Source organism: Pelodiscus sinensis, chromosome 23, assembly GCF_049634645.1.
Source record: "Pelodiscus sinensis isolate JC-2024 chromosome 23, ASM4963464v1, whole genome shotgun sequence".
Classification (NCBI taxonomy): Eukaryota; Metazoa; Chordata; order Testudines; family Trionychidae; genus Pelodiscus; species Pelodiscus sinensis.
This window is the reverse complement of record NC_134733.1, coordinates 13,822,265-13,845,605: the sequence shown is the minus strand read 5'-3', so window position 1 is coordinate 13,845,605 and position 23,341 is coordinate 13,822,265. Positions and strand designations below refer to the sequence as shown.

The window sequence follows — 23,341 nt, the reverse complement described above, 5'->3', positions numbered from 1 at the left end:
CTTCCAGCACTTTGAGATTGGTATCTCTCTCCTTTCTACAATTATTACTCAATAGACATAGTTATACCGGGGTGGGCAATAATTTTTTATGGGGGAGGGCCACTCCAAGAATTTGGAAATTGGTTGAGGGCCGCACTTTTCCATATTAATGGAGGAGGGGCAGGGGCAGGGATGGAGCTGGGTGCAGAAGGGAGCTTGCAACAAGGGACTGGGATGCAGAAGAGGGTTGGGGTGGGAGGTCTGGAAGGGAGTTTGGGTGAAGGAGGCAGTTGTGACCTGGTGAGGGGGCTAGGGTGCAGGGTTTTGGGTTGTGATCTTGGGCAAGAAGGGGCTGTGACCTGGGGAAGGGAACTAGGGTGCAGAAATGAGTGGAGAGGTTTGAGCTGTGACCTAAGGCAGGAACTGGGGTGCCAGGACTTGGGTTGTGAGCTGGGGCAGAGGATTGGGATGCAGCATCTGGGAGGGGATATGGGTGCAGGAGGAGAGAAGGTTTTGGTTATGTGGGCTATGGGAGAGGAGTTGGGGTGCCAGAGGCAGACTGGCTGAGACACTTACCTCGACTCCCAGCCAGCAGCCTTCTCAAGCAGACTCCCTGCCTACCCCACCCCTCACACTGGCTGCACAGGCCATGTGGTTTCTGAACAGCTCTGAACCTGAGGGGAGGAGGGTGCTTCACAAGCTGACAACAAGGCAGCGCCCATTGACCAGAAACCAGCCAATGGGATTGTGCTGGGGTTCGTGCAGCACATGAAGCCTCTGCTCCCTCCTCCGGGCTCACAGCTGTTCAAACCAAGCCCCACAGCAACTTTTCTCAGCAGCATGCAGGGGACAGGCAGGGAGTCTGCCTAAGGCTCCCTGCTGTGTCCGCGGGAGGATCTGGCAGCTTGGAGAGCCAGATCTGGTCCATGAAAGGTATTTTACCCATGCCTAGGTTATATGAATGTGATGTATGAAAGCCATAACAGAACAGCAGTATATTCCAGTGCTGTCCCTCAAATATTCCTACAAGGTAACACCAATTATCAAGTGGCATTACTCTTGATATACCACAACACTACTAAGGAAATAGCTTTCCAAGAGATCCAACATACACTTAAACATGTGGGTGAAAAAAATGCTCTCTCAAAGCAAAAAGATGGTGCTAGAAAAGAAAAGCAAGGCTTGGACTCCATGTTACCTGGTTTAATCCATGCTGACAAAGACCCACAGCTAAATGCTTCCTTGTTTGAGTGCTTTCCTGCTTTTTTTAAAAAATGTGTGTAACAAATAACTTAAGAATGATCTGAAGTTTACTACCATCAATATTTTTCGCAAAAAAGAAAGAAGCAGTTACTGGCAGAGACACAAACACGCACACAAAATTAAATCTGGTTATGAGATTCCATCTAAACAAAGTTTTCTCTATTAATCAAATATGTCCTTCCCAAGGGCCCAACAATATAGTCCACACAACAAAAAGGGCTAGCACAAAAATAAATATAGTAGACAGGCCCCAGGGCAACCACTATATAAAATAATTCTGTAAGTTATTTACACACACTCAAGGGTATCCTATGAATAAGGGGCAAGGGTTGTTTGGATTTTAAATGTGTAGTGTTCAATCATTCCACATCTCTACAACAAACCAAACAAGGAAAGCATTTATAGCATGCTATTCTGCCCTTTATAAGTGACCCAACCCTACCATCATGTGCCATCAATCTTAGCAGGCAAAATCATTTACAGGGGATAGGACCACTTCGGAAATTAAAGAGAGAAAAGGCAAGAAAAAAAGGCAGCATGTATTAATGACTAAAGAACTTGCTTTTCAACTGAACGTTCGGTAACAGGAATAATGGAAGTTCTCTCACTCTATTGTAATCAGAGTTCTTCAAGATGTGAGGTCCTTATATATATTCTACTGTGATTACACATGCACTCCATGACTGGAGAATTTTTGGAAACAATGTCTGTTGATCTGCACCTAATACCATTGATCTCCTCATGTTCCACTTCAATGGTATAAGGGGAAGTGTGGGGCAGCCACCTCTCCCAGTCCCTTCTCTAAGACTCTGGATAGGAACTGGAGCAGAGGGGAAGGAGGATGGTTAGTGGAATACTCAACGCTCTTGTTACAATAGGACAAATAACTTACCATTGTTCTCCAAGTGCTGATCCTTATGAGCATTCCATTGGGGGAGAGTGACAAGCAGTACTTTACAGAAAGAGGATGCAAGAATGCACATGGTATGGCTGCTTGTAGAACCACCATCTCAAAGGATGTTTTAGTGGAGAACTTTTAGACCAAAGTGAAATGTCCTGACACTATATGGATGGAATTCCACATCGCTGCTTTGCACATGTCAAGCAAGGATACCTTGAGGCAATGCTGCTGAGGCTACTTGTACCCCTGCAGAGTACGCTTTTACCTTGTCCCTGGATGAGAGAGCAGGGGCAAAGAAATCACATGCCAACTGATGAAGTAGGATACTGCTAAAGATACTCTGGGAGGAATTAGCTTGTCCTCCACTATGACAACAATATCATAGTCCAGGTGACCAACAGTTCTGTTTTGTTTTTTGCAGGCAAAATACCAATGCTCACCTCTAAGGCCTCCTTCTCCTTGAAGGTAGCCTGTGGCTTTGGAAAGAACAGAGTTAAGCGGATAGTCTGATTTATGCAAAAACAACCAGTAAGTGTTCATGGTACCATAGAAGACTGTGTGGGAGAGGGGGAGCCTATACAGGAAGGATGGGCTCCACCTAAACCAGGGTGGAACCAGACTGCTGGCACTAAACATTAATAAGGCCGTACAGCAGTTTTTAAACTAAGAGATGGGGGAAAGCCGATTGGTGCGGAGATGCACGTAAATCGGAGAGAGACTTCTCTTAGAGGAGAATCCGTTGATAGAGATTCTCTAAACTGTAGTCGGAAAGAGAGGAGGGGAGAGGGCAAACCATGGGCCAGAGCTGACAAACAACTGCATACAAAGGAATCCAATGCATCAGGGAAGGGCAGACAAATAACCAGTGGCAAATTTTTAAAGTGCTTGTACACAAATGCTAGGAGTCTGACTAATAAGGTGGATGAACTAGAGTACCTAGTATTAAATGAGGAGATAGACATAATAGGCATCACTGAAACCTGGTGGAATGAGGAAAATCTGTGGGACACAATCATACCGAGATATAAAATATATAGAAAGGATAGAGCAGGCCGGGTGGGTGGCGGAGTGGCACTGTATGTGAAAGATAATGTAGAATCAAATGAAATAAAAATATTAAGTGAATCAACATGTTCCATAGAATCGCTATGGATAGAAATTCCATGCTCCAATAATAAGAAATTAGCAGTAGGGATATATTACCGACCACCTGACCAGGACAGCGATACTGACATAGAAATGCTGAGGGAGATTAGAGAGGCTACCAAAATAAAGAACTCTATAATAATGGGGGATTTTAATTACCCCCATATTGACTGGATACATGTCACCTCAGGAAGAGAAGCAGAGATAAAATTTCTCAATGGCTTAAATGACTGCTTCTTGGAGCAGCTAGTGCAGGAACCCACAAGGGGAGAGGCAATTCTCAATTTAGTCCTGAGTGGAGTGCAGGATCAGGTCCAGGAGATAACCGTTACAGGACCACTTGGGAATAGTGACCATAATATAACAACATTCAACATTCCTGTGGTGGGAAGAACACCTCAGCAGTCCAGCACCCTGGCATTCAATTTCAAAAAGGGGAATTACACAAAAATGAGGAGGTTAGTTAAACAGAAATTAAAAGGCACAGTGACTAGAGCCAAATCCCTGAAAGCTGCATGGAAACGTTTTAAAGACACCATAATAGCGGCCCAACTTAAATGTATACCCCAAATTAAAAAACATAGCAAGAAACCTAAAAAAGTGTCACCGTGGCTTAACCACCATGTAAAAGAAGCAGTAAGGGACAAAAAGGTATCTTTTAAGAAGTGGAAGTCCAATCCTAGTGAGATAAATAGAAAGGAACAAACACTGTCAAATCAAGTGTAAACATGTAATAAGAAAAGCAAAAAAAGATTTTGAGGAACAGCTATCCAAAAACTCAAAAAGAAATAACAACATGTTTTTTAAGTACATTAGAAGCAGGAAGCCTGCTAAAAAACCTGTGGGTCCCCTAGATGATCGAGCTATAAAAGGAGCAATCAAGGATGATAAAGCCATTGCGGAGAAACTAAATGATTTCTTTGCTTCAGTCTTCACGGCTGAGGACGTTGGGGAGATTCCTGAATCTGCACCGTCCTTTGTGGGTGATAAATCTGAGGAAGTGTCACGGATTGAAGTGTCATTAGAGGAGGTTTTGGAACAAATAGAAAAACTTAATGTTAACAAATCTCTGGGACTGGATGGCATTCATCCAAGGGTTCTAAAAAAACTTAAATGGGAAATTGCTGAGCTATTATCTGTGGTTTGTAACCTATCCTTTAAATCGGCTTCCGTACCTAATGACTGGAAGATAGCCAACGTGACACCAATATTTAAAAAGGGCTCTAGAGGCGATCCTGGCAATTACAGACCGGTAAGTCTAACTTCAGTACCGGGCAAATTAGTCGAAACAATAGTAAAGAATAAAATTGTGAAGCATGTAGAAGAACATAATTTGTTGGACAAAAGTCAACATGGTTTCTGTAAGGGAAATCCTGTCTTACTAATCTATTAGAGTTCTTTGAAGGGGTTAACAAACATGCGGACAAGGGGGATCCAGTAGATATAGTATACTTGGATTTTCAGAAAGCCTTTGACAAGGTCCCTCACCAAAGGCTCTTGTGTAAATTACATGGCCATGGGATAAGAGGGAAGGTCCTTTCTTGGATTGAGAACTGGTTAAAAGACAGGAAACAAAGGGTAGGAATAAATGGTAAATTTTCAGATTGGAGAGGTGTAACTAGTGATGTACCCCAAGGGTCAGTCCTGGGACCAATCCTTTTCAACTTATTCATAAATGATCTGGAGAAAGGGGTAAGCAGTGAGGTAATAAAGTTTGCAGATGATACCAAACTGTTTAGGATAGTCAAGACAGAAGCAGACTGAGGGACTCCAAGAAGATCTCACCAAACTGAGTGATTGGGCAACAAAATGGCAAATGAAATTTAATGTGGATAAGTGTAAAGTAATGCACACCGGGAAAAATAACCCCAACTATACGTACAGTATGATGGGGCTAATTTGGCTACGACAAATCAGGAAAGATCTTGGAGTTATCGTGGACAGTTCTCTGAAAACTTCCACACAGAGTGCAGCGGCGGTCAAAAAGGCAAATAGAATGCTAGGAATTATTAGGAAAGGGATAGAAAATAAGACCCAGAATATCTTACTGCCCCTGTATAAAACTATGGTACGCCCACATCTTGAATACTGTGTACAGATGTGGTCTCTTCACCTCAAAAAAAGATATTTTGGCCTTGGAAAGGGTTCAGAAAAGGGCAACTAAAATGATTAGGGGTTTGGAACGGGTCCCATATGAGGAGAGGTTAAAGCGACTGGGACTTTTCAGTTTAGAAAAGAGGAGACTGAGGGGGGATATGATAGAGGTCTATAAAATCATGAGTGGTGTGCAGAGGGTTGATAAAGAAAAGTTATTTATTAGTTCCCATAATAGAAGAACTAGAGGACACCAAATGAAATTAATGGGTAGCAGGTTTAAAACTAATAAAAGAAAGTTCTTCACACAGCGTGTAGTCAACCTGTGGAACTCCTTGCCAGAGGAGGCTGTGAAGGCTAGGACTATAATAGAGTTTAAAGAGAAGCTGGATAAATTCATGGAGGTTAGGTCCATAAAAGGCTATTAGCCAGGGGATAAAATGGTGTCCTTGGCCTCTGTCTGTCAGAGGCTGGAGAGGGATGGCAGGAGACAAATCGCTTGATCATTGTCTTCGGTCCACCCTCTCTGGGGCACCTGGTGGTGGCCACTGTCGGCAGACAGGATACTGGGCGAGATGGACCTTTGGTCTGACCCAGTACGGCCGTTCTTATGTTCTTATGTCTTTACAGAATATTATATATATTGGGTCTGCCATTAGGCCATTAAGTTCACCCATCCTTCTGGCCAAGGTGATCGTAACACAGAAGATGATCTGCACTGACAGGCAAGACAAACAATTAGCGGTGCAAAAGGTGGTTCAGCAAGGAAAGAACAAAATTACAGCTCTCACTGATGGGCTGGCTTTATTGCTGTTGGCAAGATTCTAGTCAAGCCTTTAAGAAACTTAGACATTACTGGGTAAGCAGACACAGAAAGTAGCTGTCCGCTGGAGGCTAAGTATCTGTAGGTGAACCAGTAGAGAGTTGAGAGAGACTCATCTTGAGGGCGAAGTAGTAAATCAAGGTAACAGAAATTTCTACTGTATGATTCTGTTGAGCCCATTAGCTAGGTAACATTTTCTGCTGGAATCCTTAAAAGCTATTAAGAACACTTTGCACATCTTCAGAGCAGGAATGTTCTAAGTACAATGACCATACCTGCCAGGAAGTGCAGAGTATCCAGGCTTGGATAAATGAACTTGACTTTCTCTCAAGTCATGAGACCCTGATAGGCGCACAGCTTGACATTCGCTGGAGTGAATCGGAATTGTCTGGGCCATTCAGAGGATAGCTTCTCTTTTGATCTGTCATATTTTATACAAGAACCCAATGTAGCAAGTGGCCTGTCGAAGAGAGGAGAGCACTGCCTCTAGAGCAGTAATTGTACTTACAGTTCCTCTAGAAGGTGTGTAGAGATGCAAAGTGTGAATTATTCACTGAGTGAAAATGCTGTTCACCACTAAATAATGTAACTCCACCTTGTGATCAACATCCAAGTGCCTGCTGAGGCTATCCACCAGCAAATTCTGGGCTCTGGGAAGGTATGCTGCAGATAGAACTGGTATATCAGGAGCCACATCACCCTATAAGTTCCATACAAAGGGAAGTGGATCTTTCCCCTCCCTACCTGTTTACATAGAACATAGCTGTTTTATCAGCTGACATTATATGACTTGACAAGAATAGATGAAAGCTTTGCAGGTTTTTCAGACTGCTCTGTGTTTCAGAATATTTACATGCATTCTTGTTTCCTGCAACATCCAAGTCCTGCAACCTCCAAACCCTGGAGGTTTTTCGCCTTCCTCTGTAGCATGGGGTACAGATCACAGCTGGAGGATTCTCTGCATCTTGTGGTCTTCAAAGTATTTGAAGGCTTCAATATCTGAGATATAGGTGAGAGGATTGTTCTAGGAGGGGTGGGTGAGATTCTGTGGCCTGTACTGTGCAGGGGGTCAGACTAGATGATCATAATGGTCCCTTCTGACCTTAAAGTCTATGAGTAAGTCCTCTGCACCATCTGGCTAGCCATGTGAACCTCCCAACCTAAAACAGAGGCACCTGTAATCTTGTTGAGAGGAAGGAACACATACGCACAATTGTCCATGACCTTTCTACCAAGTCAATGAGGACCTCATCTTGATGAGAGCTGTCATGGTGGTTTTCATGCTATGTTTGTTTGGTACATACACTGTTTGAAGCCAAGACTGCTGGGAGTCTAGTTAATGACATTATGTAAAATACATGGCACCAAATGCCCACAAAACAGAGGGGACAAACCTGAACTGGTGTTCAAGGGTTGTGTGTGTAATCTTATCAGACTGCTCTGGGCTTGAAATCTATCCCTCATCCTGATCAAGCCTAAGGTTGCTTCTATAAATCTACGATCTGTCAAAGAGAGTCCGAATAATTTTTTCTTCACACAGTATCCTAGGGATGTTAGGAAAAGTACCAGTACAAAAATTATGTCAGGGCTTCTAGGCATGCCCCACTCATCAGAAACCAGCAATTTAAACATGGACATATGGTGGTGCCACCTGGCCTACATGGGGCTACTGTTGCTACTACATAAAATGCTCTCATGAAGACCCAGGGTGCTTTCACTAAGTACTTTATTGATAATGGTTGGCTGGGACCAACCATAAACCTGAGGAATCTTCTCTGGTAAAGGTGATTATCCACATGAAAGCATGCATCTTTCACACAAAGCTGTTTCCTTTGCCAGGGACAGTTGCGTAGCCATGATTCCCAGTGCATTACAATGGCAGTTGTCATTGATCTGCATGATGTACTAGCAGAATCAATCATAGCCTGTAACTAAGTTCTGCCTCCCGTCATTAGTGAGAACTTAAAACTGAACTCTGCTTTGCTGCAGCAATTTGTCTTTGAAATCTAGAAACTTTGAAGGATTTAAAACGTCATACTTGGAGTTCAGTGTAGGATGGAAAAAACAACAACTCAGCTCCTTCTGCCAACACAAAGCTTAGCTTCTCTGCCCCATAAGGATAGAAATGCATATCGCCCTTGCCCAGCTGGATCCCATGATTTGCAAAATGTCCAGGAGCTCAACTTGTCTGTCCTGACCTCCTCTAAGGAGATCTGGAACTCTCCCCAGAGCAGTGTCCAGCATTGCTTTTGGTCAGCTAGAGTAAACAAGCCGGACTAATTGCCTCAAATGGAGATAAGGAAGATAGCTGAATCAGCCAGTACTGACCAGGGTCATTCCCCACTTCTTCTATACCCCACCTCTTCTATGTTCAGGAAGAAGTTCTAGATTCACTCATTAAGGCTGTGGTTCTCAAATGGTGATCCACGGTGACTTTTTCAGTGGTCCACAGGAACATGTTCACAAGCATGTGGTGCATCATCCATAGCGTCACCTGCAGGAGGCATTCTTGGATCTGAAAAATGATTTTGCAGTTCAAGACGTGTAACAGCAATCTACCTTAGAGAAATTCTGGGCCAGCGTGACCAGAAGTTACTCATATCTGTCAGCACACGCAGTCAGATTTCTTTTGCCATTTGTATCAACTTATATGAGAGAGACTGGATTTTCGTGTTTGTTGCACGTTAAATCCAAACAAAGGAATCAGCTTGCAGTGGAAAGCGATATTTGTTGTGCATTATCAAGTATCATTCCAAACATTGAAAAGCTTGTCAGTGAGAAGAGAATGCAAAAATCTGTTAGTAAATAAATTTCAAACAAAAATGTTAATTGTCTGCTCTTTTTTTAAACATGTCTCAAAAAGGAGGTGGTCCATGAAAATTTTTTGACTGGCCTGATGGTCCAGGGATTGAAACGAGCTGAGAACCACTGCCTTAAGGGAAGAAATTATATAACTCTCTGTTAGACGGCAAAGACCCAGGATGTCATGTGTACCAGCTTCAGGGGCCCATACAGGGCCTAAATGAATGGTCAAAGTTGGGTTGCAGAGGTTCCCAAGGCATAAGGCTAGACAAGGCTGGTTCCAGGAAGCTCTTAATTTCTTATCTGAATTCCATTCCCTCAGTGGAATCAATGACAGTTCTTCCAGTACATCTGATTCGCCTGAGGTTGAAAGATCAGATCCAGCTCAAATAAGCAGTATCATCAGTTTTGTTGAAGGAAAGCTGTGGATAGTAGACAGAATGAGGGGGGTGGACTTTTTTCCTCATTGCACATTTCTCTTGACAGCACCAAAACATTCAAGGTGAGGATAGGTCTGGACAACAGGGACATTGCTGACCCATAACACACACAGAGGAAGCAGCGCGGAGTGACAGCCACCTCCCCCACCCCCCGCATGTAACTGCTGAAGTTTTCAGCAGTGATATGATTACTTAAACAGATGGAGATACACATTTCTCTAAGTCAATAAAGGCAGTGCTCATGGTCATCACTGACCAAGAAGGAACATGGAGAGCAGACAGCTTTTAAAGCTGAGCATAACCTATTCCCCATACTAGAGAAGGAGGAGATTTCCTTGGGGTGGAGGATACTTTTCATTCATTAGCTACACTAATAAAACTAGTCACACTAATTACATTTAAAACTGTAGAAAACTTTGAAATATTTAAAGGTTAGACCAAGCTCAAGCTGAAGATAAAGGAGAATCTCCACGACACTGAAGATTCTGACTTCGGCCACGTAGCAGAAGTAACTGGAGAGGCAGTCACTCTGCACTGCCCTCACTGTCCTTGGGCAGGAGCATGAGGAAAAAAGAGCAAAGAGCATGGACTAATGGACACTGCTTGCAAGAAGTCTGCAGTCTCAGGTCCACAGAGCATACCCATACGGATAAGCATGCAAAGAGTCGCCAACACAAATACAATAGCTAGTGAGCTACAGCAGCACTAGTTTGCATTCTTATAATTATGTAATCTGTCACTTCAACAAAACTGCTGTCTTGAGAGCATACCAAAAGCACTGGCTAAAAATGGGTATTGTGTGTGATCCAACTCAAACACAAGGGCATCTTGTTCTTCTAATGGAGAAACACACAGGTGCAACAAAAATGAACTATGTACTGCAGTACTGCAGTACATTCCATTACAAAGAAAACAAATGTTCACTTTAAGCCCGTTTTACAGCACCGCACATCTTTTTGCTTTGGAGAAGACATCTGTTTCACTGCCATGTAATTTGTATTTAAACAACTTGGTACTGCAGGCAGAAGGAAAAATCGTTCTTATCTGATCAAGAAGGGATTCATTCCAAATATTTTTCATTCCTATGTTTCAGCTTCCCTCGCCTCACCCTTAACCATTCCTTCAACAGAACACATTAAACAATAGGTTATTAGTTAGTAATGAAAAAGTTAAGGTTCCTGTTACAATAACCCAATTTCAGGTCAAGTTTTTACATATGGACATATATACACTGACACCTGTGAGTTTATGCCATGATTTTTGTGCACACACATATACTCACTAAAATTTATACCTGAATGCTTAGATTGTCGATTTAACAAATTTAAATTATTGATGTGATCCTATAAAAACTAAATTAACAAAAAAATTGTCTATTAGTGAAGACATCTGGTGTATTATAGCAAGAACAGTTAATGATATTATCTGGAACCCTATAATCAATTTTTTTTCTCCCACAGCTCTATCATTACACTGTATTAGATCTGTGTATATCTGTAGAATTTATTAGATTTCAGTGCCTGGTGAAATATTTGCCAACTGGATCAGGTTCAGATCAGGCTAAAATGGTTTTGGAAACACTCCTCGTCTTTAAAGATCAATAAAGTTACTTTTATGCTGCACTGTGTCAGCTGCCAGAAGATTTATGGGCTTCCTATAGAATCCCTTAGAAACACAGTACAGCGGGTTTGTAAGAACCACCATCTTTACATTTACATTTCCAGCATACAGAGCCTTGCGCTGCCAACAGAAATATTGGTAATCAATTGCAAGGAGTCAGTCACCCAGAATTAACAGAAAGACAAAATGTTTGCCGAAATCAATATAATGAGTAAAATTTGCAATCAGTTCAGCAAATCCCAGTTATTTAGTAAGCAACAGGGATATGAAAAATGCAGAAGAACTCAGTTATAGAAAGCAACAACAGGATGGAGGGCAATAACTAGAAAAACTGGCTGATGGGAAGAGAAAAATTCACTAGTATCGTGAAAATCAGGATACAATTCAACAGTAGATGTGCTGACTGGGTCAGTACAATACTTACCTGTCTTCCAAATTTTTGTTACGTCAAGGAACAAGAGCAACAGGAACATTTGTAAAATATTTTTCTGCTGTTCTTAACTCCATCTTGAAGCCCTACCAACTTTAGGAGCTGAAAGACTCCTACAATGTGCAGCTGGTTTTTGAACCTGGCACTGGTAGATCTCAGCTGGCTACTAGTGATCTTTGTGAGCCAGTTTCAGAGGAATGAAAATAAGGTATGAGATTTAAAATAGCACCTTTTAAAATGCTCAGTTTAGCCTTACTCTTGACCTGTTTTGGTACCAAAAAATGTGTGGTATTTAATGGGCAGAATTCTGTCTGTCTCTCATGTGGGGGGTAGACAGTTAATTAAAGGAACTGTCTCCTCCTCCCTCAGACATCCCATAGTAACCCTACATGCAAACAGAACTAAATGTTTCCTTAAGTGTTCTTTTACACAAACATGCTGTGAAGCACCTGAGTTCTGCATTGTACCAAGTACACTGAAAACAAAAAACTTTTCTTCCAAACGAACTGGTGATACTCTTATTTCTCTGAAGTATACTTTCATACCAAGCCCTTACACAAATTTCAGAGTTTAACCCATTTCTTAAAATCCAAACATTAAAATGAACCCTAACAGTAACATCAACCCTAACAATGTAACACAATGACACGGTAGAAGTAAATCTCATCAGCTGCAGCTAGGGGGTGAAAGGAACAAATGTCTTACAGGTAGGGATGTCAAAGTGTAACTGTGTAAACTGCTAACCAATAAGCATCAGCTTATTGGTTTCTGTTATGGTTACACGCTGGCTCCCCAGGAATAGGGCTAGCAGTCCCTGCCAGCTCTGATCCCAAGAAGCCAGCTGTCACCCTGAGGGCTCTGGAGTATAAACCTACTGCAGAGCCCACAGCAAAGCTTCCCTTGGAGCAGGGCTAGCAGCCCCTGCCAGCCCCGCTCCCAGGGAGCCAGCTTTGCTGCAGGCTCTGCAGTATACTTCAGTTTACATTTTTAAACAACTTTTTACATCCCTACTTACAAATACTGTCCTATCACAACCTGTTCCCCTGGGGGGGAGGGGTTTGGAGGGAGAGGGGTGGCAGCTGTGATACAACAGTAAGTGTAGGTTGGAGCATGCCCCCAGCCAACCCCTCTAACCTGCCTGCTGCGAAGCATGGCAGCCTACAGGAAGCTGGGAGCCAGGTTGTGAATGCTTTGCCCCTCCCAATGCAGAGGGGTGCCCCAGCCAGGGCGCATCGGCTTACTTTCACCTCTGGCTGCAGCTCCATGAAGAGTTCCGTTCACACATTTGCCACAGGCCATGAATCACCACTTACTTAAAATGGTAAGAATAACCTCTCACTTCCACGTGATCAGCTTTAGAGAAAGCAACCCAGCATTATACGATACCAGACCAAGCCAAAAAACTAACAACTACTGGGCCAGTTCTCAGAAGTGCTGAGCTCCCACAACTCCAACTGAAGTCAGTGGGAGCTGTAAATGCTCTGACAAAATCAGGTCCATGGTAAAAACTCAATGGTATGAAACCTCTGAGGAGGACAATGAATGATAAAGTTTACTCACTCACTTTAGTGCATCTCAGGTCTGAAACAAAAGCAGAGTGGGCTGTATATCTTTAGAACTTGGGTTCTGTGAGCCCAGGCTTGGTTTCATATAAAATAATGCCACAGGAGAGGGGGAGAGAAGACTATTAAATATAGAAAATGCATCTTCTGTTTCTGACATGCACTTCCATTTGCAATATCACTGCTTGGGAAGAAAAGGGACAGCACACGATCTTATCAGTCAGGACCGGTTTACACTAAGCCAGAAGGTCGGCTAAGATACTCAACTCCAACTACATAAATAACATACCTGAAATTGACTTCACCTTAACTCAGATTTCTCTGGCATCCTCACAGCAGGTCAATGGGAGAAGCTCTACAGTCGAGTTCTCTTATTCCTCGTGACTGAGGAGTGCCAGAGTTGACATAGGCGCCCTCAATGTTCGATTTAGCGACTCCTTACTAGACACATTAAATCAAAGGCCAGAGAATCGACCTCCACAGCATTGATCTTCCATTTAATACAGACATGGTTTTACTCCCACCTGGCGAACTTGTAACAGCACTGGGATATTTAAGGTATTGCTTTTAACTGCCTCTTGACTAATCGAACTTACCACAATGTTGCAAAACAAGCCAGGGAAGAAAGAATACATGGAGAGAATGGCATGGGAGGGACACAATCCAATATCACCACTGGACTCAGTGGAGATGATGATGTTATCTGAGCCTCTTTGGAACTCGATCTGGTCAGCACATTTCTCAGAATTAGGATCCAGATGATCCAAGTTTCCAAGAGATGGTGGGGATGGGCAGTCATGATGGTTGAAGTTTAGTTCAGCCATCAGTTTTTCTACCAGTTTTTCTTTAAGAACCTGTAGAGAGGCAATCATTCTGCTCCAGGTGGTACAAGGGTTAAACCCAGCCTCGGAGAAGGCTGAGACTCAACTGTTGCTAGCAGTTGAGGCAAACAGCAGCCAATTGGGGCCCAGCTGGGGTTGTATAAATAGGGGCTCCTGGAGAGGAGACTCTTGTTCCAGCTGTTGAGTAGAAAGGACCTGGCTAGAGAAGCTACGGAGGCAGAGAAGTGCTGGGGAAGGGCAGGCAGAGCTTGGGAGCTGAGGCCTGGTTCGCAAGTTCTGAGGGTACATTAGGCTGCAGGAAGGCAGCCAGGGCAGCAGAAGGCAGCACATCCACTCTTGCCAATAGTAAGTGGCCATTTCAGACTCCAGCTTGACCCTGAGACAGGGACTAGATGGCAGTAAGTCACTGAAGCAAAGTGGGAATAAAGGTCGGGGGTTCCCTGGGAAGAGAGGACCCCAGAGTGCGGGGCACTGTGAGGAAAAAAGCACTGTGGACAGGAGGGACACGGGGCCTGAACCAGTGAAGAAGACAGGTAACTGAGGGTCAGACACTGACCAGCAGAGGACCCTCCAAGGCTGAAGAAATAATTCCTGAGGAAACCAGCAGGAGGCAACGCAGCAGTGAATCACTACTTGTTACAGAACCCAAAAAGAGAGTGACAAGTTGAAGAGGCTACTCCTTTTATCCTGTCCCCCAGTTAGGCCTAATATGCAACACACCGATTCCAATCCATTCGTTTCTAATTCTTTACTCCTCTTATTTACCCGGGTTCACTGGAGATCCCACTCCACCTCCCTACCTTCAGCAGGCTTCCCGCCCACCTGAGGGGCAGCCACCACCAGCTTCCCAAGGGATGGAGCTGGCACCCTTAGAAAGTAGGAAGGATAAGGGTGCTCCTGAACATAGGGAGGTTGGGGGACTCAGGTGGTGCACCCACCTCCACCCTGCCAGGGCTGCAGATGGGAATCTTATTTACAAGTCATCTTAATGCAGTCCTTGAACAGTATCAGTCTGCCTTTTTTTTGGTACTAATTCAGTCTGCCTCACCCTTGCAACTTTTTCCATTAGCATTTGTTGCTGTACGTTATTGTGCCATTCGAGGTACACCCAGTTCTTACAGTTAAGCTCACAATCGGGGTACGTTAGTCTGCTCAATTATCAAAACAGTATTTTAAAAACTGTTAATTTAAAAACACAGAGAATACATGGATGATTCTTGGAAGTTGTGCAGCATAAAGATGTGTTGCAAAGTAAGTGGAGGGTACAAGCATTCCTTTGTAATGCCTAAGTGGCCCTCATTTTCCTCCTACCTCACTTTGCTCCAGTGTTTGAAGAGGCCTTGTGAGGGGCAGTCCTAAAATAGGTGTTTGCAATAGGTGAAAAGTAAAGACCTCACAAAAAAGGGAGTGTGATGGTCAATAGGCCTAAACCCATTTGTAAATTTAATGTATTTCTTGGTGTTTCCTTCCCTACCCCAAAGATAAACACTTCAGTTCCCACAGCCTGGCACTCACAAACATCCCTTCAGCAACTCCCAATGTGTGTTCATTCAACTGCGGTGGAAAAACCTGGTTAATTATTGACATTTTCAAATGTCTAAATCATGTTTATAATGAGCAAAAAGTCAGTTTCATAAATCCCATGGAAGCATTCGTTAAACCAAATATATTTTCTGTTCCTTCGCTCAACCCCAAACCCAACCTTTCTATTGAAGGTTCTTCTGTATATACTTCAGACCCACACTCAACACAAATTCTCATCAAAATCATGGTAAGCGAAGATGGAAAAACCCATTAGATCATCAAATCCCTCTGCCTAGGACGATACAGTCTTCAAGGAAAGACATACAGTATTAAATACTACTTTCCTAATGAGTTTGATCATGTACAAAGACTTTACACTTAGCCTCCAAGTCAAAAGCTGAGTATACTAATGCTCTCAACAAAAGAGCACTCAGTGAACCACCATCACCAAGCAGTTTACTTTTTTTAGCTAGTCAACTGTGGCATTGTCAAAGCCTGAAATACAAACATTGAATATTTATTAAGAAAATTTATGGCTGACTGTTCAGCTTTATTGAAACTTAAATAGAATTAGATGAATCTTCCTCTCCCTCCCCCCAGGCCTTAGTGCAATACTGTAATCCAATTAAATTCTACAACAACAAAAAGTGGTCCCTTCATAGCAAATTTGAGTGATAATCATTAAACTCATGATTGGCACAGAGATGCTGGTGCCGAAAAATAAGCAATATTGTTAAACCCTTTCTACTTCATGTATCTTTTTTTCTGAGCAAAAATCGGTTTTCCACCCTCCACTGTCAGATCATCCCGTTTTCCTCATGGAAATTTTCATCAAAATGTTGAGACTTTTCATGAAAGGCTCATTTAACATGTTTTGAAGGTATTCCAGAACAAGGAAAAAAGTTACCTCCAAAACCGTATCATAACAAATTGATGTTTCTTTTAAGTTTTTGACAGTTGTATATATTAAACTCACATTCATTCTCTCAAGAGTGCATTAAACCATAAACAATCCCTAAAAGTACTTTCTAAAGAGAATGTGGTTCCCTATAGGAGGGGTGGGGAACCTTTTTCGCGTCAGCAGCCACTGACGCACAGAAAACAATCAGTCAGGGGGCCATACACATGTGAGAAGTAAAAACAACAAAACCCCTCACTGCCGTGGCTCTCTGACTGAAAAGTCCGCTATTTTGAGACCTATTTCAGCATCCCTGTAATCCTCATTCCACAAAGGTTAAGGGATGTCTCAAAATAGCCCATTATTTTGAAACACGGCGCTGTGTAGACGCACCAAATTTTGAAATGTGCTATTTCAAAATTCAACCAAAATAAGATATGCAAATTGCATATCTTATTTCGAGTTTAGGGTGCTGTGTAGATGCACCCTTTGTGTGCTGCAGCCCCACCGTAGGCCAGCATGGGGATGGCATGCCAAGCTTCAGGGGCCCGATCCAGGCAAGACAGGGGCTGCAAGGTTTCCCACCTCTGCCTTATAGTGATGGCTAGTACCACATACTGCATTGGTGCAATGGCAGGGAGAAAAGGCTGTCATGTGGCACAAGATCTAAAATGGGTCAGCAACCTTTCCGAAGTGGCATGCTAAGATTTAACCCTCCTGCCCTGGGGCCATACCCCTCTCCCAGGATGGGGGAGGAGCTCTCTCTACTGCCCACTCCATGGACCACCTGGCTCAATGCTTTCCTTTCCGGAGACTACCAGTTGCTAATGGAAACTCACTATTAATTACATAATTACACCAGACACATTTTGCTAGTGCTGCAGCTGGGGAGAATGGTTTAATTTACATTATTAAACAGATTAAGCATTTTAACTCTCATGTTAGTTTATAAAACTTCATTTTTAAATAAAATAAAATATTATGTCCAACACAAAAAGTTTCAATGTTTGCTTTTTTTATAGAGAGGTGAGGAACTTTTCTGGGTTGAAGGTCACTGGCCCACAGAAAAATTAGTTAGGAACCACACGAGAAGCAAAAATCTCTTCCAACCCCCCCCCCCCCAAACCCTCAATTATGTGGCCCCCAACTGAAACAACTCACTCTTCTGGCACTCCAGCCCCCACGACAAGAGGAGAAGGGACAGGGAGGACTGAGGTTCAGGGCTTCTCATAGGCCAGATTTACTCTTCTGGGGTTCCAGAGTTAGTGGATTTTGTGGATCCCCTTAGGCTCTGAGGTGGGAACAAAAATGAGGGGCTCGATGTGTGGGACAGGGCTGCCAGTGAATGGGATGGGGATGCAGGACAGGGTGAGGAGGACCGGGTCTGGAAGGGAGTTTGGCAGCAGGAGAGGGTGGGAGGTGGGGGTACGAGAGGGAGTCGGGGAGTGGGAGGGAGTTGGGGGAATGATGCAGAACAAGTGAGAGAGTGAAAATGCAGACAAATAGTTGGGAAAGGAGGCAAAGAAGTAGGGAGTAAAGGAAAGTAAAATTGTATCCCCACTTATCTTCCCTCTGCTCCAGCCTCACTCCCTTCAGCCCCATGATCTCCTCCACCGTCTCATGCCCCTTCAGTGCAACCCCTATTCCCTTCCATCCTGCCCCCACAGCCTGATCACCTGCATCATTCCATTTCCTCTCAGTGCAACCCTGCTCCCTCCCATTCTACCCCTGAATCCTCCTTTACCCCCTCCTACCCCTACATCTCTGTGCCCCCAGGGGCACTCACCAGCAAGGCTAGGGTGTGGAGAGGCAGGGGGAGGGATATGTGCAGAGTCTCTTCCCTGCCAGGACCAGCCTTTTGCCTGCAGGCTGCAGCTCTGGGGCAGGCAGATGCCAAGGCTGCCTCCACCCCAGCTGGTGCAGAGGGGCACTGGGGAAGGGGCTTCCCACCCTCATGCACAGATTGCAGGGAGCAGCCTGGGCCCCCACACACCATCCGTAACCAGCTACCCAGCCCTGGCTCTGCAGAGCAAGCCCAGCCCATTCCCCCCGAAGCAGGAAGCCTGTAGCATAGGAGGAGGGTCAGCCCCAGGGATGTGTGCACCTCTCTCGCCCTGCCCCCTCCCAGCAGGAAGCCAGATCTAGTGTTCCAGCCTACTACAGCTGCAAGTCTGAGGCTGGAGCCACAGCACAAGTTCCTGCCACGGGAAATCAGCTCGCGTGCTGCTTGTGGCACATGTGCTGGGGGGTTGCCGGCCCCTGGTCTAAAAGATAAGGGCTCTAACTACTGTTAGCAAAGGCACACCATCTCCCACTTGGCAAGGGCACAGTGCTATAATACATGAAAATTTAGTTTCCAGTGAGTTCCTGCCCGAGACTGGGACAGCAACCTTTATTCATGCCTAGATCCACCAATATAGATTCAGCCTCTGAGTGGATTATTTTATGCTGAGTTATTAGATACTCCAAGGCCAGATACCTATGTTATACGTAACTGATTTCAGTATGTCTCTTCTACCAGTTTGCTACAACCATATGAAACAATGAATGTCAGCTCTAGGTCAGCATGACTAACATATGATAGAAGAAAGACTGTTCTGGGTACAGATAGATATTACCAGCACCTGTCAAAGACTGTATGGGTTACAAAAGATAATATGTTGGAGGTGTTGTCTGCTAGAAATTAATCTTCAATAGCCATCACACATCCAACAAAAAGGGTCAGGCTGTGAAACTCTGATACATATTGAGTAGTCCCATTGAAACGCATGAGGCTACGCAGGTTGCTTATGACATAAGCAAAGGTACAAAACTGGTTTATAAGCAACTTAGAAAAAAGAAAATGGACTCCACAGCACTGCCACAGTCAGCTTATGCATGGAAGCTTCAAGTTCAAACAGCTGTTGCCCAAAGAGGGAGCAGAACCTTATGCTACTCAAGTTAATCACACTTTTGCTACTGATGTCAATGAGGCCAGAATTTCATCACGAGTCTTTATTCCAGAGGACACAGGTTTATCTTCAGATCTCACACATCATATTTTACTTCACAACTGCATTATAATTAGTTTTATGCAACCCTGAATATGTGAAGGAGGTGACCCTTGTTGAAATGTGTTTGTTAGGGGATCACAAATGCTGTGCCACTTTCTAATACAGTTGTACCTAGAAAGGCAAAATCACTTTAAGACCGCTTGTTCTTTTTCCTCTAGCCCCCATTCGACTTTCAGGTACCACATTACAATATCAAGGGTTAGCTTCTGATCCAAGTGAAGTTTATAAGAATGAGCTTTGGAACCAAGTCTGCTACTGCCACTAGACCTGTTAACACCACTTGAGGAGCAACTTATGAAAAGAATGAAACAGCTTCTCAACACTGTACCTCTCCAAGTGAAACAAAATCATGAGCAAGACAAGCAGAGAGAGAAACTACGAAGAGAAGAGAGAAGAGAGAAGAGAGAAGAGAGAAGAGAGAAGAGAGAAGAGAGAAGAGAGAAGAGAGAAGAGAGAAGAGAAGAGAAGAGAAAACTAAAGCTTTATCACTGGGACGTAATGGCCATTGGTGAAAGGCAACTACTCTTCAGGAAAATCAAAAGAGATGTGCTAGTATTTTTAGAAGAACAGATTCATGTTAAAGAGTCAACAGAGGGACTTGTAATAAGTGCAATATACTAATGTGAGAAAATAGCAATGTAAACGCTATGACAGTGGGAGACTGAAAGACCTTGAGAAGGGAGGAAAATTTTGGTTTATTTCCTAGGCAGTTTATTTTCTAGAGCTGTGGTGTCCAACCAGTTCTGAAGCAGTAGCCACCACAGTGGTTACTGCTATAATGAACTAGCCATATTCAACTTGCCAAACAGCCACACGTGGCTAGTGTACTGGACAGCACGGATATAGAGATTAGACTACAGACTTTTCGGAAACAATCCATAACACTTGCCATGTCAACCTTTCACCTCCAGAAGCAGCAGTGGCAGGTCAGTCCATACAGAGCCATCAAGCTGGGTGTCTTCCTAACTCTCCCTCCTCTTTTTTGTTTAATTCACTTCAATTTTTAGCAGCGTTGAGATAGGAAGTAAAGTTTTAATTACAAAATTAGCCTAATAAAAAATTTATTAAAACTAAAAGGAAGCAATTCTGTCAACATAAGTTCTCAGCTACTTGAGGAGTCTATCTAGCAGCTTTGTTTAATAGGAGAAGGGTTGGATATATATCACTGAAATTACTAGGTGTCAAACTCTGCAATAAGGAGTAGTGGGTATGAGGATACAAGACCTATTATTGGGACACTCAAGCCTGTTTTCAGTTTAAGTTTTTAGAACGAAAAGAGAACTTCATTAGCCCTATCCAAAGGTGCAAGTCCCTGGTCATTTTATCCACACAGAATTAGACACAAAACAACTGGGTAATTCGTCAAGAGGATCAGGCAGTGGACCATGAATTAAGATTTTTGGGGGGGCTTGTCTACACTAGTAAGTTACTGCCCTGTAGCTTTCTCCCTTGGGGGGTGTGAAAACACCCCCCTCCCAGCACAGCAAGTTACAACATTGTGTTCCAGTGTAGAGCCCCCCAGCACTGTTAGTTACTCCCTCCATGGAGACAGTTTCCCTTGTGCACTGGGAGAGCTCTCAACCCAATGCTGGTGTGACCACACTGCCATGTTAAAGCACTTTAAACTTGGAAGTGGAGACAAAGCCTGTGAATCTAATCTCAGCTCTGTTGCAGAGCTGCTTATCATTTTAGCAAGGTCACTCACCCATGACTGTTGCATTTTACAAATGGCAACAATCAATGGCTCTCCCTCCATCCCCCTTTCTCAATATAAAAGCAATGATGGGAGAGTTCTCTCCTTAGACTGCACCAAAATCACTAGAACCACCAAGTTAAAAGGGTTATCAGTAAGAAAGAACAAGGCTGTCAGCTGTGCAGCCAAACCCATGTTTAGTTTATGATAACGGAGAATATAATGAACTTAATTAGTTGGTGACATTTCAAAGCTGTTGTTTTTTTCCCCTGCTTCACTTGACATGTTTTGCTAAGGGCAAAACAAAATTGTGTTTTCTTGTTGGAATTTGGCATAGGAAAGAGCTCAAGGGTCCTTCCCATTGTACATACGACCCTTTCCTCAGCAGATAGATCAACCGTGACAAAAATGCTCCAGATCCATTTTCTGTTAGCAAAACCAGCATCAGTCTCTTTTTAAGTGTTCATTATGCCCACGATTTTATTGACAAAACCATCAGGGGAATTACAGAACCTATAGAATGAAGGGGATAAGCATACAACAACTATATTCCTTCTATAAACAGGAATCAGCAGCTTTCCTACCATTACACATCCCTGCAAGCATGAGCTACACACAGAACCTCAAAACAAAAACAAATTTAAGATGCACCATGCGAGGTGGTTGATTTTTGTTTTTTTGTCATTGTTGTTTTTAAGGATCAAAACATACTGCACTTTCCTTCCCAAATTGTTTTCCAGACAGCTTTTGTGTGTTGTATTACACCAATACTAACAACAGAAGCTTCAGCTTTTATTGCTGTTAATACCCTGAGCAATTACAGTAACTCAGCAGGAACTTCTACCCAGAATGGCAACTATCACAACGTAATTCAGCATTTCATGAGCGATTCCGCTGAAACACCAAGGCACCTGCTAATGTACAAAAACTGTACAAATGGGGTTTAACGCATTACTGGAACCTGGTAGATAAAAGCCAACACTTTTTTTTTTGAACATTTAAGTATTTTTCATGTTTACCCACATTATTCTTGTTAGAGATCACAGAAAATGAAACAAATATGGAAGCAGGAACAAAAAGCTGGAGACACAGGAAGCTCCTAGGCTTCAGAGTAGTCAGGAAAGGGAATGAAAAGTTACCTGAAAGGAGGGATACTGTAAATAATGGAGGCCTCTAGAGAAACAGAAAAGCATAGACATAAATATTGAAGAAAGCTATCAGTGTGACAGGTGAAAGGAAAGTACACCTTCTCCCACACTGCATCCATGTAAAATTAACGGGGGGAGGTGGGGTGGAGGGAGCAGCTAGAGAAAGCAAAGAGACCTTTAACAGAAACAGATGGCAGGTAATCTAAACTAGTAATGTGTCAACCTGGCACTGTAATTATTTATTGCTTTAACTTGTAAATGATATAAACATTTGTGACATAAAAGCCGCTAAAATAAAGGAGGTTCTCAGTTAAGGACCTCACTAACAGCTCATCCATGGTATCCAGCATGCTAACCACGTGTGGCTATTTGGCCAGTTGAGTGTGGCTAGTTCACTATAGCAGTAACAACTGTAGTGGCTACCACTTCAAAACTAGTTGGACAGCACGGACCTAGGCTGTAACACCTGGAGGAGGAATGTGGAGGTTTCCTACTGTACTGTAACTCTATAGAATGTGTTGCCCACTTAAAATTAACATAGGGAGCTACTTAAACTTACTTCAAGTTACAAAGCTATGGATTTGGGGGGGGGGGGTGAAGGGATTCATGCTTCTCTCAACTTCATGCTGTGGTATCATGTGCTGTTGAATTAAAATTTCATTAAGATAGAAGGGTTTGAAAGGAGATTTCAATGATTTTTTTAAACTCAGTTTTAATGACAGGTGCCATTAAGAGGTGAGGGAAGCATTAAATCTCAACGCAAGTTCTGTATCTACATAGTCCACCTACCAAACCACAACTCTTTATAGCCCACAACTCCATTTTCAGCATTTATTTATAGAGAATTTATCACTATAGAACAGTATCTAGACAATATCATAATCAGCGTTTCCAGCAAAACAGTAAGCTACCATCCCCAAGTCCCCCTAGAATAGTGTTTCTCAACCTTTTTTTTTTATAAAGTACCCCTTTAAAAACAATTATAAGTACCCACAGTACCTACAGTTTTCAGACGCACAATTTTTTTCTACCATTGCAACACATTTGTTTAAACACCTTAATTATAGACAGGCGGACGATGAAATTTTTGGGTATAAAAAGTACAAAAATAATCAAGTGCTGT

At 43.1% G+C, this 23,341-nt stretch overlaps 1 protein-coding gene across 5 annotated transcripts in view; it reads right to left on the bottom strand.

Moving 5' to 3' along the window:
- RERE (arginine-glutamic acid dipeptide repeats) overlaps positions 1 to 23,341 on the bottom strand; it is a 468,752-nt gene that overhangs the window by 249,258 nt on the left and 196,153 nt on the right. The gene's annotated exons all lie outside the window — the stretch shown is intronic.